Below are 15997 nucleotides of genomic sequence, written 5' to 3' on the forward strand. Positions count from 1 at the left end.
ACTATAAATTAATTTTATAGATTGCTACCACTTACGGCAATTTCCTGTTTATGCATAGAAATAACAATCTGATTGAGGATTTTTCAGGTTGGAATTTGCCATCTATTAATAAAGGTGTTGTGTATTCAACCTTCACCCTTGACAATATTAACCTGCTATTTATTTTAAACTGATGTTAATATTACAGGTATTATGTTGGTCAGTACTTTCTTTGAAGCTGCTGGAATATTTTCCTGAAATTTCATTCTTCTCTCCTTGGGCGTGGGATTGACACATCGTCAGAGAAAGAGGATAGGAGAGGTTTGTTTTGGGGATTCCAGAACTTAAAGACTTAGCAGTCCTGTGGAGGAATGATTATGTTTGGGAGTGGATTGGATAATGAGGAGATAGATAAGCAGAAGATTAGCTAACACAAGAATGAGTCAAACAGTGTTATGGAGATGGAACTAGACAGTCATACTGGCGAAGACCTTAAGGCTGATTTATACTTCTGCATACGGGCTACGCTGTAGCCTAAGGCTTTAGGCCTGATTTATACTTTTACGTAGCCCTACGCCATAGCGAGCATGCATAGTTGTGTCTGCGTCGCTCTGCAATTCATCGCCAAAACACTAGTTGGCAGTGGGGTTTCTATGCCACTGTGTTGAGTTTCTTCGTGAGAGACATGAACGAGGAAATGCATTACAAATATTTTCGGATGTTGGCAGGTAGATTTGACGATTTGTTCATCGTCTCCAACCATTTATTTCGCCTCAGTGTGCAGACATGGCGAAGAAAAGCAACTGGAAATGTGTAGGAGGAAATGCGATGCTACCAAGCGGACCAATCACAGTTGTTGCGGTCTACATCGCCGCGACGCATGAGTTACATTTTTGGGGAGGTGCATGTCACCCTACGGCATAGGGTATGCGGTACCTACAGCGTACATTTGACGTACAAGTATAAGTCAGCCTTTAGAGTCGCAGAGGCAAACAACACATAAATTGGCCCCTACCAACTAAGATTCCCATTGAGCTGCATCTATAAACACAAGTTTAAGTTCAGGTTTAATTGTCATTTAACCATATACAGGAATACAGCCAAACAAAAGAGCATCCCTCTGGGATCAAGGTGCAAAACACAGAACCAACAGTCACACATAGCACATATAGAACATATCATTATAATAGCAAAAAAACATATAGTTACAAAAATATATAAAATAATAATAATTGTATAGCCTAAATCCCTGAGTGTCATGGCCTGGAGATAGATGGTGCATGGATATTGTTTTGGAGCCATGTTTCTGCAAGAACAAACCCCCAGCAGTTCCTCATATCACTCAGTTCAGCTACAGCCAAAAGCAATCCAGCTTGTCTTCCCAGTAGTGAACACTGGAGAGCAGCACTGACGGTGGGGTGGGGGAGGGGTCCCCAGCCCAGTGCAGAATCCAGCGATACACCGCCAGCTCCAGCATCCCCTTCACCAGCAACCGCAACAGGTGATTCCGAGGCACGCAGACCTTGACTGCACAACAGCCGAGGCATCATGGCTCCCCCGCTGTTGGTCTCACTGATGAATTAGTGAGTTGGTCATTCAGTATTCTACATTATCAGTGTCCAACAGTGTCATGTGAACACAATAAAAAACATCCAAGCCAATCATTTCCACTGTCTGTTGGATTGTGCACCGAGATTAATTGCATTAATTAATAACTACTAATTGTACCCAGGGGTGGCTGAAGCAGGCTGCTACATTGTGCGCAACAAGCCTAGCTCCAACGCTTTCCAGCAATGGGCAGCACGGTAACATAGTAGTTAGAACAACGCATTACAGTACAGGCAACTCTGGTTCAATTCCTGCCGCAGCCTGTAAGGAGTTTGTACATTCTCCTCCTGACCACGTGAGTTTCCAGCAGGTGCTCAGTTTCCTCCCAATATCCAAAGACGTACCAGTAGATAGATTAGCTAGCTGGTCATTGTAAATTGTCCAGTGATTTGGGCTAGGATTAAATCAAATTGGTGGCTTTCTGGGTGGCGTGGCTCAAAGGGCCAGAAGGGTCTATTCTGCGCTGTATCTCAATAAATAATGGGGTACACCTGCTACACCCACCCTTAAGGTGGCATGCAGTATAACTGTGGGAGATCGTCTCAGACATTTCACATGTAATTGCAAGACTCTCTGTTGGACAGTGATAATGTAAGCTGCCGCAGCTCTGTTACCCTGCCACCCTTGACTGGTGGTGAGGCAGAAGACATGGAAGCTGAGTGGCCTCGGTTGTAGTGTGGACTAGGCCTCACGCTGCAGGCTTGCCTACCGCTGTAGACCCAGTGAGGAGATGCTGGAGGGGGGCTGGCCACTCCCATTGGTGCTGCCCTCCCGTGTTCGAGCAGTGGAATGACAGGTTGGATTGTGTGCATCTGCACACAGTGGGAGACTGTACCATCAATTGCAGGACATGTCACTGGGGGCCTTGGGCTATATATATGTGTGTGTTTTATTCGCAAGAATATGCTTCTTTTCTCACTATTTTGTGTGTGCTATTTCATTTGCTTTGCACCTTGGCCCAGAGGAATGCTGCCTTGTTTGCTTTATCTATAATGGTTGAATGATAATTAAATTTGATTTTCATTAACGATCTGCTAGTGATCCGAAGCTCATCTAAGGTAGAGAATGACACTAATGTTATGAAGGTGACTCTGATTCAGGGACCTGTCGGAGAAATGGGTGGAGCTGGTAGCTGAGGAATGGGATCTAAGACAAAGCTTTGTCCTTTCTGTCCTTTCTGTCCTTTCTAGTGTTTCAGTCAGACTCAGAGTCCCATTCAGAGTCTGAATTCTTTATGACATGTACGTTGAAACGTAATGTGAAGTGCATCATTTGCATTTACAGCTAAGGATCTGAGGACGTGCTGAAGGCAGCCCACCAGCGAGTCAGAGGACACTTCTGATCAGTTTGGGTGTCAGACAGACAGCTGAACAATTTAGAAAAGGTCCGAAATCTTCATCTTCCAAAGGCAATGCCTCAAGAAGATGACATCCATCACTGAGGACCTTCACCATCCAGGACATACCCTCTACTCATTGCCACCATCAGGAAGCAAGTGTGGTAGCCTGAAGACATACACTCAATGTTTTAGGAACAGCTTCTTCCCCTCTGGCATCAGATTTCTAGATAGACAATGAAGACATGAACATTACCTCAATTTTTATTCTCTTTTTGCATTGCTTATTAACTTTTTCATATTTCTTATTGTAGCTGATAGCTATTTTTTTTATCTGCAGTACTGTACTACTGCTGCAAAACAACAATATGCCAGTGATTATAAACCTGATTCTGATTCTGACTTTGAGCTGTGGTGAGACCTGGTTATTCTGGAAACGTGGTGGGGGATAAAGTTGGGTATCATCAGAAACTGCTGCTATTTTTTGGGTAATAGTGAAAAGCAGGAGGTAGATGAGAAATACACTCAATGGAGTGTATATATTAATTCCACCTGTACACCTGTTCCTTATTGCAAATATCTAATCAGCCAATCCTGTGGCAGCAACTCAATGTTTAAAAACATGCAGATATGGTCAAGAGGTTCAGCTGCTGTTCAGACCAAATATCAGAATGGGGAGGGAATATGATCTAATCGACTTTCACCACAGAATGATTTCTGGTGCCAGACGAGGTGGTTTGAGAATCTCTAAAACTGCTGATCTCCTAGGATTTCCATGCACAACAGTTTCTAGAGTTTACAGAGAATATTCATGGGGTCACGGGTTCATTTTATTGTCAAAGTATGCATGTACAATATGACTGTGATACTCGTCTTCTCCAGATAGCCATGAAATACAGAAAAAGCACAGGAGTTGTTGAAAGAAAAGACATCAAACCGCCTCCCCACATGAAAAGGAACAAGAAACAAAGCTCGCAAACCTCAAACAAAAAAAAAGTCCAGTGAGCTGCAGTTCAGTGGGCAAAAAGCCTTGTTAATGAGACAGGTTCCAGCTGACAGGAAGGCGACAGTAACTCAAATTAGCACACGTTACGACAGTGATGTGCAGAAGAGCATCTCTGGACACACAGCACATCGAACTCTGAAGTGGACGGGCTACAGAAGCAGAAGATCATGAGTATACACTCAGCGGTCACTTTATTAGGTGCAGGAGGTTTCTAATAAAGAGGCCAACATGTGTGTAAGTGTGACGGAGGGGAGGTCCAGAACACTTAACTAACCCCATTCATCTCCTTCGGATACACCTGCCTGACTGCCCTGTGTCAACCTATCTACTGCTGATCTCTCTCCTAGAGAATGGATAATTTCAACCACTCCCTCATGGGATCCCCCGTTCCTTCCATGAACCTGAGGTCATGCAAAGTGGTTCCTGGCCAATTTTAAAATCTAATCATTAATAACTGTCTCCAAACCATGGTGAAATAATTAACCCAAGCAAGCTACTTTGCATGTTATGATGTAAAAGAAAAATGTTGGATTTTATACAAGTAGTGTGATACTGCTTCAGAAAAGCACCCGGCTCTGTATATTGCCTGCAGACCAGTGCATCTTACCGTGCACCAATTCCTCAAGAGGCAAATTAAGAAGTTACAGATGGTCCTAGAGCGGGGAGGGGGGTATGATTCTCATAATTGGTTCAAATCTGAGCAGCCTGAATGCAAAATCGCCAAAGTAATCCTTATAGCTGTTGGATCAAATTGCAGCAGAAGTTGCAGATGCGAGTTCAAGTCACAATTGTTCTTGGCGGTGTGGAGGATCAGCGGGACCTTGGGGTCTTGGTCCATTGCACACTCAAAGCCGCTGCGCAGGTAGGCAGTGTTGTTAAGAACGTGTAAGGTGTGTCAACCTTCATCAACCGTGGGACTGAGTTCAAGAGCTGTGAAATAATGTTACAGCTACGTATATATAAGACCTTAGATAGACCCCACTTGGAGTACTGTGTTCAGTTCTGGTCACCTCACTACAGGAAGGATGTGGATACTATAGAGAGAGTGCAGAGGAGGTTTACAAGGATGTTGCCTGGATTGGAGGGCGTATCTTATGAGAGTAGGTTGAGTGAACTTGGCCTTTTGTCCTTGGAGCAACGGAGGATGAGAGGTGACCTGATAGAGGTGTATAAGATGATGAGAGGCATTGATCATGTGGATAGCCAGAGGCTTTTTCTCAGGTCTGAAATGGCTAACATGAGGGAGCATAGTTTTAAGGTGCATGGAAGTAGGTACAAGAGGAATGTCAGGGGTAAGTTTTTCACACAGAGAGTGGTGAGTGCGTGGAATGCACTGCCAGCGACGCTGGTAGAGGCGGATACAACAGGGTCTTTTAAGAGACTCTTAGATAGGTACAATTTACTGAAGTTATAAAATCCATAAATGAAATCGTTCTTCATTATAATGCAAAGAATTTAGTCTGAAGTAAGAAAAATGCCTTCAGTTAAAGATTCCCAGACCAGCAGCTTGTCTTAAATAACCCTCAAGAGGGGCATCAGCCCAAAACATCAACTGTTTTTTCATTTCCATAGAAGCTGCCTGACTTAATGAGTTCCTCCAGGATTTTGTGTGTGTTGCTTTGTCTTAAGTGGTTATGTTGCCCAATGCATCATAACATCAACTTTCTCCCTACTCACTGATATGAAGGTAGGAAGGAAAACAGGCCAGCATTTATGCAGAATCCTTAACATGAGTAGGAGTTCTCTCGAACTCTGCAGGGTACCAAGGGATTGAACTCCAACATTGTTTTTTGACTTTGCTGAAAGGTTATATATCTTGAAAGACTAAAACCCTCCAATATTGTACTGGCTGCACTTAAAACCTCACATCTGCTGCTTCTTAGTCAAATAACACTGCAAGTACAAGACACTTGTTCAAATTCTTCTGTGTCGCCCTCCCCCCACCTCAACTTTTGGATTAGATTAGCTTTGTTTGTCACATGTGCATCAAAACATAGAGTGAAATGTGTTGTTTTCATTAATGACCAATACAGTCAGAAATATGCTGGGCGCAGCCCGCAAGTGTAGCATGCCCACAATTTACTAACCCTAACCCACACGCTCTTGGAATGTGGGAGGAAACCGGAGCATCCAGAGGAAACCCCACACCTTCAAGGGGAGAATGTACAAACCCCTTGCAGACAGCAGTGAGAATTGAATCCTGACCTTACAGTTAGCACACTGCTAACCGCTTCACTACCATGCCAACCTCTGTCAATTGGCCTTTACTCAGTCCAACCATTTCAACAGTTGTGTTATAGACCCTACCAAGCTAATTCTGTCCTAGTAACCTCCTCCAGCCTTACAACCTTTCATATGCCTTGACCTTTTCTAAATTTTAAACTGGTGTCCATGTGGACAAAATTCTGATGGGGCTTGATAGCTTCTTCTACGCAAAAAAAAGAGTGAAAATAGTGAGGTAGTGTTCATGGGTTGTGGACCCTTCAGAAATCTGGTGCCAGAAGGGAAGGAACTGTTCATAAAACATCCAGTGCTTGTCTTCAGGCTCCTTTACTCTCTTCTTGATGGTAGCAATGAGAAGAGGGTATGTCCTAGATGGAGAGGATCCTTAAAATTGTGCACACTTATATTAGCCATTTCCAGCCTGGGAAAAGATCTCTGGCTATCATCTCGATAGTCAGTCCATGGCCTCCTCTTCTGCTGCGATGAGGCCACACTCTGGTTGGAGGAGCAACACCTTATATTCCATTTGGGTAGCCTCCAACCTGATGCTGGGAACATCGATTTTTCAAATTTCCAGTAATGGCATTCCTCCCCACTTCACCATTCCCCATTCCCATTTCCATCTCTCACCTTATCTCCTTACCTGCCCATCACCTCCCTCTGGTGCTCCTCCCCCCCCTTTCCCTTTCTACCCATGGCCTTCTGTCCTCTCCTGTCAGATTACCCCTTCCTCAGCCCTTCATCTCTTTCACCAATCAACTTCCCAGCTCTTTACTTCACCCCTGCCCCGCTCTCGGTTTCACCTATCACCTATTGTACTTCTTCCTCCCCTCCCCCCACCTCCTTACTCTGACTCCTCTTTTCCTTCCAGTCCTTGGCCCAAAACATCGACTGTTCACTCTTTTCCTTACATGCTGTCTGGCCTGCTGAGTTCCTCCAGCATTTTGATTTCCAGCATCTGCAGATTTTCTCTTGTTTGTGATCTTGATCTATGCCTCTTAACATCTTGTAAACCTCTGCCGAGTCACCTCAACCTATCCTCATAAGACATGGTCTGTAACCCAGTCAATATCCTGCTAAACCTCCTCTGTGCTCTCTCTAAAGCTTGCACATCCTTCCTATAATGAGGTGACCAAAACTGAGCACAATACTCCAAGTGTAGTCTAACCAGAGTTCTCTAGGGTTGTAATGTTACCTCTTGAACTCAACCCTATGACCAATGAAGGCCAACACTCCATATACCTTCATAACAACCCTATGTACTTGCATGGCAACTTTGAGGGACCTTTGGATGTGGTCTCCGAGATCCTTCTGTTCCTCTGCACTTACCATTAACCCTGCACTGTGCCTTCAAGCTCAACATTCCAAAGTGTATCACTTCAGTTTTCCGGGTTGAACTCCATCTGCCACTTCTCAGTCCAGCTCTGCACCCTATCAATGTCCCTTTGTCATCTATGACAACCTTCCCAATCTTCATGTCATCTGCGGATTGCTGTTGTCCCATACGCCTCAATTCCTTGAGCTTCCAAAAAGTTACCAGCACTTAGTGGCCACCTTATCAGGTACCTCCTGTTCCCAGTAAAGTGGCTACTGAGCCGATGCTTGTGGTCTTCTGTTGCCCATCTACTTCAACATTTGACATGCTGTGCATTCAGAAATGCTCTTCTGCAAACCACTGTTGTAATGTGTGGTTATTTGAGTTACTTTTGCCTTCCTATCAGCTTGAAGCAGTCTGGCCATTCTTCACTCGGCCCAAGATGTTGACAGTTTATTCCTGAAAACATACACTTAATGTTTTCGGAACACTTCTTTCTCTCTGCCATCAGAATTCTGAACAGACAGTGAACCTGCCCATGAACACTCCCTCACTATTTTTGCTCTCTCTTGGCACTATTTGTTTAATTTATGTATATATACGTTTATTGTAATTTATAATATTGCACTGTACTGTTGCCACAAAACAACAAATTTCACAACATATCAAGTTCAAGCTTATCGTCATATAACTGTACAGATACACACCGAAATGAAATTCATTCCTCTGGACCACGGTGTACCCACAAAACATACATCACACATAGCACATAAAACCAAATATTATCATAAATAGGTTAATAAAGTATAATTCAAAATGCATGTAGCACGCAACACAGGTAAAATATATGCTGGATATACTTAACCTGATTCTAATTCTCAAAGTTGGAATCAGAATCAGGTTTAATATCATCAGCATATGTCTTTTTAATTTATTGGCTTTGCAGCAGCTGTACATTGCGATACATAATAATAGGAAAAAACCTGTGAATTACAGTAAGTGTGTGTGTATATATAAAATAGTTAAATTAAATTAAAGCGAAATTAGAAATAAAAAAGTAGTGAGGTAGTATTCATGGGTTCAATGTCCATTCACAAATCAGATGGCAGAGGGGAAGAAGCTCCATAGATGCTGACTGACTTGTTGAGCATTTTGTGTATATTGTTCAAGAACTGTTTGCTTTCAAATCCTTCCCTAGCCTTGTTCTTCCTCTTCCCTATCTCAATAAATTCAATTTTGACTTTGATACAAAGGAATGCAGATGCTGGTATCAACAGTTGTAGTTCTTAAAGCAATCGGGATAACATCAGAAATGTGTTGGAGGACATCTTCAAAAGGCAATGCCTCAAAAAGGTAGCATCCGTCGTTGGGACCCCCATCACCCAAGATATTCTCTTTTCTCATTGCTACTATCAAGGTGGTGATACAGGAGTCTGAAGATACACTCAATGTTTTAGGAAAACTTCCGCCATTAGATTTCTGAATGGACAATGAAGCCGTGTACACCACCTCACTATTTTTGCTCTTATTTTGTACTTCTTATGTAATAGAAATATTTATTTATTTATTGAAAAGTTATAGATTTTTATTATGTATTGCATTGTACTGCTACCACAAAACAACAAATGTTACAACATATTCCAGTGATATTAAACCTGATTCTGATTCAGAGCATATGTGGATATTATCTGCCTGTTGCCATGGCTGCTGATATTGTATTCACCCACGCCTAGCTCTATAGTGTAAAGACAAAAAGGAGAAGTCACCAAGGCAGCAGCGAGATACAATGGATAATCAAGGAAATCAAAATCATAATTGCTCTCGGCACCAAACTGTCTTGACCGCTCCCAGAACAGGCTGTCATTACAATAGTGACAACAGTGGCAGGATATTTCTAAATGGAGCTGGAGAAAGACTTCCAGGGGATCAACAACGACTTGCATGACCTTTCAGGTCAACCCTCTCTGCGTAGCCCCGACCTCTACAAACCTCCACCTCCCACCTCTGCACCCTGAATGACCTCACCCACACTAATTATGGACCGTTTGTCCCACTCCCGACAGGGAAGAGGCTGCGCAGTATCCTTGCCAGGGCCTCTAGACTCAAAAACAGATTCACTACCCTCTGGCTAAAGAAACTCCTCCTCACCTCTGTTCTAAAGGGACGGTCCTCTATTCTGGGGCAGTGCCCTCTAGTCCTAGACTCACCCACCATAGGAAACATCCTCTCAATGCCCGTTCTATCTAGGCCTTTCAGTATTCGATGGGTATCAATGAGGATCCCCCTCATTATTTTAAACTCTGTCAAGTACAGGCCCAGAGCCATCAAACACTTCTCATACATTGAGCCTTTCATTCTCTGGAACCTCCTCTGGACTGTCTCCAGTGCCAGCATATCCTTTCTTAAGGGGCCCAAAACTGCTCACAATACTTTAAGTGTGGTCTGACCAATGCCTTTTAAAGCTTCAGCATTGCATCCTTGCTTTTATATTCTAGTTGTCTTTAAATGAATGCTAGCATTGCATTTGCCTTCCACACCACAGACTCAACCTGCAAATTAACCTTTAGCAAATCCTACACAAGGACTCCCAAGTCCCTTTGCATCTCTATTCTTTTAATTTTCTCCCCATTTTGAAAATAATATCTACTGTTATTTCTTCTACCAAAGTGCCTGCCCATGCACTTCCCGACACTGTATTCCATCTGCCTCTTTTTTGTCCAGTCTCCCAGTCTGTCTAAATCCTTCCTCAGACTCTCTGCATCATCAAGACTACCTGCCCCTCCACCTACCTTCATATTGTCTGCAAACTTTGCAACAAAGCCATCAATTCCGTCCTCCATATCATTGACATATAATGTGAGCAGAATCAGTCCCAACACAGACTACTGTGGAACACCATTAGTTATTGACAGCCAACCAGAATAGGCCCCCTTCATTTCCACCCTTTGCCTCTTGCCAGCCAGCCAATCTTCCATCATGTTAGTACCTTTCCTGTAATACCATGGGCTGTTACCTTGTTAAGCAGCCCCATGTGCAGCACCTTGTCAAAGGCCTTCTGAGCATCTAAGTAAACAACATCCACTGACTCTCCTTTGTCTATCCTGCCTGTTATTCCAACAGATTTGTCGGACAAGATTTCCCCTTCAGGAAACCATGCTGACTTTGGCCTATTTTATCATGTGCTTCCAAGTACTCTGATACTTCATCCTTAATAATGGACTTCAACATCTTCCCAATCACTTAAGTCAATCTAACCAGCCAATAATTTCCTTTCTTCTACCTCCCTTCTGACACAGTCACTATCCTACTGCCCTGCTGCTACTTAGAAGAGACCGTCACTTTATTATTTCCTGTCAGTCACCTTATATACAAATACTCCTGCACCGAGTATCTCTTTATGTACATACAATCAATCTATGTATACAAGCTAAAATTATGCATATATGGCCACACTCAAAACATTGTGCTTTATAGCATTTCTTTTATATTTATTGTGTTTTTGTGCTTTTTTTTTAATGCTGCATCTGATCTAGAGTAACAACCTTTCCATTCTCTTTCACACTTGTGTACTGAAAATATACAATAAACAACTTTGTGTGGAGTTTGTGTTTGCGTGTAGTTTTTCATTGATTCTGTTGTATTTCTTAGTTCTACCATGAATGCCTGAAAGAAAATTAATCTCAGGGACTTATACATACTTCGAAATTTTGAGCTTTGAACCTTGAATCTTGAATTAGTACTTTCTGCAATTCCATCAGATGAATAAGTCACTGCCCCTCCTGTTCCCTCCCTGAGCAATCTCACTTCGTACAGTAAAGACAATAGATGCTGCAGATGCTGGAAATCTTAAGCCATGCACATGGAGGGGTAACTTTAAGGTGTTATGAGGAAAGTATAGGACAGATGTCAGAGGTAAGTTTTTATGCATAGGTGTGTGGAACGCACTGCCAGGGTGGTGCTACAGGCAGATACAGTATACTGGGAACATTTAAGAAACTCCTAGGTAGACACACGGATGAATGAAAAATGGAAGGAAGGTTAGAGCGATCTTAAAGTAGGTTAAAGGGCCTCATTGTGTTGCACTGATCTATGTTTTAAAATGTCAGCAAGTCAGGCAGCATCTATGGAGGGAATAAACAGCCATCGTTTCATTCCAGGAGTCAAGATCCTTGATCGGGACATGATGAAAGGTCTTGGACTGTCTATTCCTCTCTATATATGCTACTTGTCTTGCTGAGCTCCTCCAGCATTTTGAGTGTGTTGCTCACTTCATGGAGTGCTCCTTCAATTAGAGTTGAGCTTATTGTCATACACACGAGCATGGGGAGATACAGTTGGAAAGAAAAGCTCACTGCAGCACCATGAGCACCAGATGTAATCAGTGCCTCCCATCCACAAGTCATTGATGTTGCCCGGGCATGTCAGATCTGTGCTGTCTTTATGAGACCTGTGTGATGTATGGATTCAACGTCAATGAAGTGTTTAACGAAGCTGTCCAGAGGGTCTTGCCACAGCACCTTTCTGTCACTTGTGCAAGTCTCTCCAAGCCACTTTTCTGGCTCTATCCCAGTCACTGCCATTCACAGCAGCCAGGCAAGCAATGGCGGTAACAAGGGTGAATATTCCTCATCCCTTCCATCTACGTCAAACATCAGTCACCGGAAAATGGCAGCTGGCACCTCTCAAGTGTGCGGGGCTCCTGGTTCTGTCCACAAGCACTTGAAACGATGCCTCAACCTTTCCACAGGAAGGAAATCTGCCAGCCTTATCCTGACGAAGGGTCTCGGCCTGAAACGTCGACTGCACCTGTTCCTACAGATGCTGCCTGGCCTGCTGCGTTCACCAGCAACTTTGATGTGTGTTGCAGCCTTACCCAGTCTGGCTTAGGCAGGACTCAGCAATGGTCTCTGAAACAGTCAGCTGCACAAGAATGCTGTCCTCATTGCAAAGCTTGGAGCAACTTCAGGCTCGGTGGGGACATGGTACAGAGAGGAGGAGTCTGAACGGGAAGGTGGATAACATCAGAAGAGGCAGTACCATCCCAATGAAGCAGGGAGTGTTGTTGAAGAGAAGTGGAAACACGCTAACCAAAGAGTGGAAGTAGTATGTGATGCTCTGCAACATTGCCCCACCATCTCAGTTTGCACAGTTATATGCAGAACATCCATGAAAAGAGACTGATCTACTGGGGACTACAGTTAAAGCTCCTGCCAAGTACCCACAGCGTGCGGTTTTAGCCAGTGGTGCCTCCACCAGCCTGAACGGACCAGTGGGCAAGGAAGTGTTGAAGGAACTGGTGCAAGGGAGGCCGTGTGCCATCCCTCAAACAGCAAGCTGGACTTGCCTCTCTCGCCCCAGATAAACCGGGGGAAGAGCATGAAGAAGGCTGAAGGCATGGTGGGTCTGGTCGAAGGGCAAGAGGAGACCATTGAGTTCACCATCATCTCCAGCATGGGCCCGACATGGTACTTTGAAGCTGCAGATTTCAACCAGAGGGATCCCTGGGTCCAAGGCACTGAGAGTCAAATCCTGACCATCCTGTAGTCCTGCGAAAGTAGCAAAAAAAACAAGCTTAGATGGACAGCCAGAGTGAAGCTGTCGCCTTTCAGGGAATAAGAAATGCAAGAGGCACCTCATTCTGTGTTGTCTGCGGTGCTGCAAATCCCACCAGGGCATGTGTAAACTTAGGGGCACTCATGTCACTGAGTGCTCTGGAATTCACCGCGAGCTTGAGATCCTCCTTTCACAAGTCCAGTCCCTGGACCGCGACGGCTGGCCTTTGGAGCTAATTCTGGCGCAAAATTGGGAACGAAATGGCAAACTGTGTGGGAGATGAGTACTCGGGGGCGCAGCAAGCCCACCCCCGAATCTACACGGAAGAAAGGGAAAATTAGATCAGAGCAAATCATGACAGAAGCTCTTTGTTGTATCCTTGAAATACCATGCTGTTCCCATCAGAAAGCAGCAGCTCCAAGCCGACATGGAGAAGGACCTTCAAAACGTCCCACTGCTGCTTGCACATGGAATATTGTGATGACAAGGACAAGCGGACAGCTCTGCACCTATCCCGTGAGCTCACGTGGTGATGACACAGCTCCTGGTCTGGTATGGTATTGACATGAAGGCCAGGGGAGCAAATGGCGGGCAGGCAGCCAGGAATGCATGAATGTCCTGTTACAACATGGCTGGCCCAGTGATGGCTGCAGCACAATGCCCAGCATCAGCAGAAAAGGTCATGGCTTTGTAGTTGTGTAACCTAGAGAGAATTATATGTTGGTTTAAATGTTTTATGGTTTTTTCTGTAAATAAATGAAATGTACCAGTGATGTAAAGTGGCCATCCTGATGGCAAAAGCTAATTGCTTAACAACACAACAATGAGCTGTGAGCCCACAAGGAAGCAGTGAGATCTAGTAACTAGAAATAAAATAACAAACCAAATCAGGAAAGACACAACACTCCCCACCTGGTATCTGTAAGAGATGCCACTAACTGAATTCATGGCTTTCACAAAAAAAAACATTAAAATATTAGAGTCGGTGCTCTTGATCAATTGAATAACACAGTCAAGTCCTAAAGAGTAATAAGACCATCAACTGGATTCAAAATACAGGAGTAAAATTCTGTGCTTCAAGGGGGATCACTGCCCAATCTTTGAAATAAGCCAATTAGATTGTATCAAATATACAACAGAAAGTCCAAAACAAACCTAAAATCTGAACAAACTCAAAATATTGTCTTTGTTTTTACAGATTTGTAACCAGAGTTCACATTTCAATCATTTTCCGACAGTCTATTTTTCTATTTATACTGTTTGTTTTCTTCTTAAGTAGTTTCAGGTCGTTTCTTTGAGCATGCGTGTAAGTAAAGGAAAGCAACTGCTTGCTTACACTCAGTTGTTCAAGGGGTGTTGTCAGGGGCTACAGCTGTATGAGCTGGGTGTATGGGGTGTCAGGGAGGTGTAGCACCTCTGGTGGGGGAACATGTCACGTCCTTTTCAAGGCAGTTAAACCACCTTTGGTTCCCACCTGGCACTCAGCTCTCACCTGTGGCTCCCCGTAATTGTTTGCATGCGACAGCAGCCACACCCCGGGCAATGGCTTCGACAAGCTGACTAAACCAGGTGAGGGTAGCCAACGGGTCTCAAACCCTTGGTGAGATAGGGAGTTGTCTATCCCAGAATGCGAAGACAGACTCCGGTGGATTGAGCGGACGAGACCATTGGAAGGTCCAACGGTCAAGAAGGCGGTCTCTGCAAGCATTGTGGAACGTGTAGAGCAGGACAAGACACAGAAGACGTCCTAGTCATCCACTGCGCCTAGTCCCGTCTCCAGCCATCTCAACTCTGTCTTGCCACTGGATCCAGATGAGAATTGGGAAGAGGAAGTGAGGCTGACGCTGCACAACTCTCCCTCACTTAAATCCAAATCACGCGCTAGTCTTGACACCATCAATGGTGTCGAGGTCTTCATCAATGTCGACGATGGACGAACACATGAGCTGTTGGGATGGAACTCGTAATCCATTGCCTTCAGGAAAGTAAGGTCCTGCTTTGAAGGAGCTGGTTTGTAGCCATCCTTTGTATGGACAAAGGCAGATTCACCCATGCTTGCTGTGTTGCTTGTCAAACTTCTATTGCGATGTCAAGGCGGGGAAGACAGCAGCTTGGCAAGACTGGGTAAAGCTCTCCTTGACATGAATGCTGCTAAGGCAGGAGTGTGGTGTCCATTTTCTAGAATGCTAGTTCCGAAGATGTTCACAGGTGAAGGTTTGTGTGCATTCCCTAGGCAGACATCTCCTGCTGTGACAAGTCCCAGTGCTGACCTCTGTCCAAATGGAGCATTTGGAGGCCCATTACGTTGTTCGAGGACCTTGTGTACCTGTATGATGTCTCTATCTAGCAAGAGCAGCATCTCAGCCTTTGGGTTGAGTTACAGTATTTTGCTGGCTAAGGACTTGAGGTCAGGGTGGTGAGTTGCTGCTTTTGGAGTGGGGATTTCCTTCCTGTTGACTGGATGTTCACACTCAATGAGTGTGAGGAGAGCTAAACGAGTCTTTTCATCAACAGATTTGACAATAAAGCCTCTTGCTCTTCACCCAACCATCTGTGACCCACCTGCGCATGTCTTAAGTGTCGAAGGTGAGGTGCCATCTGTTATGTTGAAGAAAGATGATTTAGCGAGAGATTTGTTGCTCCCATCATCCAAGACAACATACATCCCCTTCTCACAATGGCATTCTGGATAAATATTGACAAGACAGATCCTTGAACATGACTTACTGGCCGAATTTTCCCCACAGATCTTAATACAGAACGAGGTGGCAACAAAGGAAGGGGATGCATCTCCCTCTCTGCCATGCCGTAGGGAGATACATGTGTGGTTCTTCACAGACCAGGGAGGTAGGCCAACATGAAGAGCTGTGATGTGTTTGTCAAGCACTGGATGACAGCGTTCCAGCCCCTCACCTAGCGGCTGGTTGAAGAACAGCAGTAGAAACATATGGAGTGCTCTTTGAGGAAGGCCCTTCAC

General features: G+C 44.3%; 1 pseudogene; it reads left to right on the forward strand.

The window, feature by feature from the left end:
• The first annotated feature begins 8283 nt into the window (after positions 1-8283).
• Positions 8284-13722, forward strand: LOC140210679 (arf-GAP with GTPase, ANK repeat and PH domain-containing protein 1-like; annotated as a pseudogene).
• The last annotated feature ends 2275 nt before the right edge of the window (positions 13723-15997 follow it).

The sequence above is a fragment of the Mobula birostris genome, chromosome 2, assembly GCF_030028105.1.
Source record: "Mobula birostris isolate sMobBir1 chromosome 2, sMobBir1.hap1, whole genome shotgun sequence".
Classification (NCBI taxonomy): domain Eukaryota; kingdom Metazoa; phylum Chordata; class Chondrichthyes; order Myliobatiformes; family Myliobatidae; genus Mobula; species Mobula birostris.